This window comes from Procambarus clarkii, chromosome 80, assembly GCF_040958095.1.
Source record: "Procambarus clarkii isolate CNS0578487 chromosome 80, FALCON_Pclarkii_2.0, whole genome shotgun sequence".
NCBI classification, from domain to species: Eukaryota; Metazoa; Arthropoda; class Malacostraca; order Decapoda; family Cambaridae; genus Procambarus; species Procambarus clarkii.
Genome location: NC_091229.1, coordinates 12,526,498 through 12,528,765, shown reverse-complemented (window position 1 = coordinate 12,528,765; position 2,268 = coordinate 12,526,498).

Genomic DNA, 2,268 nt, shown 5'->3' with positions numbered 1-2,268 from the left:
CACAAGACAGAACACGAAACAATGGGTATTGAATGGAAGTAATTGTAGAAAGCCTATTGGTCCATATATCTTGATGCTTCTATATTGGAGCGGAGTCTTGAAGTGGGTAGAATATAGTTGTGCATTAATTGGCTGTTGATTGCTGGTGTTGACTTCTTGATGTGTAGTGCCTCGCAGACGTCAAGCCGCCTGCTATCGCTGTATCTATCGATGATTTCTGTGTTGTTTGCTAAGATTTTTCTGGTGATGGTTTGTTTGTGGGAAGAGATTATATGTTCCTTAATGGAGCCCTGTTGCTTATGCATCGTTAAACGCCTGGAAAGAGATGTTGTTGTCTTGCCTATATACTCACAAAACACTGATCATTTTATGGTGAAAATCCACAGAAAACATGAAAGGAAGTGCTTGCTTTCATTATTTATATATAGCTTTTTTTGATTAAAGGATTTGGAAAGGGGGTGAGGGAGAGGAATAATGTGTTAGAAATACAGGAAACGAAGGATGAGGATGGAGCATGAGTGAGTTGTAAATCTCAGTGTTCTGTCAACTTTGGACTTGCTGTAGTTGTGTTTCAGATGTGTTTCAGATGTGTGTTTGGTTACTGAGTTGAAACATCAGCCTGGCTGGCTGGTGAAAGATGTCAGTGTTGGACTGCTGCCGTTGGTCTGGCTTTTTAAGCTGGTGACTCGGGCTTGTTCAAAGTGACTTCCTTAAACATTAATTTTCCTGCACTGCTTGCTTGTTTCACGAAAGGTTTTCATAGTTTTATTTGTAATTTTGTTTCCTTGTGTATATCTCTTTTTAATTATAATTAAGTTAATCATTTATTTGTTTATTTAATTACTTCAGGTGAAGATTAAGCCTGGGTCGACCATATATTCTTAGTGGTCTAAGAGGCCATATAGGATATGTGGTCTTGGGAACTCAGAGGCCCTCTTGAGAGGCAGTTGAGTCTGGTATTCATGAGCATCACTCACAGGACGAGTATATATATATAGCATAAAAGAACTAAACAAAAAATAATATAACCAGTTGGTTTTCCTCCTATTATCGAGGTGCATAAACATACCGCCATGCTGCAATGACTGTATGTTTACTCAAGAGACGAGTGGCGCTGCCCAATATACTCGCCCTTCTCGGTAAAGTTTTAATGTGAAATCCAACCTGCACAAACTCTCTTGAGACTTCCCTGACGTACACACTGCTGACATCACCCTAGTTTTAGCCTCGTCTCTGCTGGGTTTTCCGAGAGGCCTGGTCGAGGACGGGACCGCGGGGACGTTAAGCCTCGAAATCATCGCAAGGTACCCAAGATTCCCGCCCTCTCTTCAGCTAGGATATCCGTGTTTACAATCATGGCGTCACAGAGGCGCTGCAGTAAAGTTGGCTTCAGGGTTTGTACTTGCGCCGCGGACATCCTTATGAGATTTGATTTATTATGTAGCACATAGGCCTCCTGCAGGCGGTAGTGGAAGGGTTACAGGGGCACACTATACCCATCCTGCAGGTGGTAGTGGAAGGGTTACAGGGACACACTATACCCATCCTGCAGATGGTAGTGGAAGGGTTACAGAGGCACACTATACCCATCTTACAGGTGATTGTGGAAGGGTTACAGAGACACACTATACCCATCTTACAGGTGGTTGTGGAAGGGTTACAAAGAAACACTATACCCATCCTGCAGGTGGTAGTGGAAGGGTTACAGAGACACACTATACCCATCTTACAGGTGGTAGTGGAAGGGTTACAGAGGAACACTATACCCATCCTGCAGGTGGTAGTGGAAGGGTTACAAGGATACACTATACCCATCCTGCTGGTGGTAGTGGAAGGGTTACAGGGGCACACTATACCCTTCCTGCAGGTAATAGTGGAAGGGTTACAGAAGCACACTATACCCATCCTGCAGGTGGTAGTGGAAGGGTTATAGGGACACACTATACCCATCCTGCTGGTGGTAGTGGAAGGGTTACAGGGACACACTATACCCATCCTGCTGGTGGTAGTGGAAGGGTTACAGGGACACACTATACCCATCCTGCTGGTGGTAGTGGAAGGGTTACAGAGACACACTATACCCATCCTGCTGGTGGTAGTGGAAGGGTTACAGAGACACACTATACCCATCCTGCAGGTGGTAGTGGAAGGGTTACAGGGACACACTATACCCATCCTGCTGGTGGTAGTGGAAGGGTTACAGGAGCACACTATACCCATCCTGCTGGTGGTAGTGGAAGGGTTACAGGGACACACTATACCCATCCT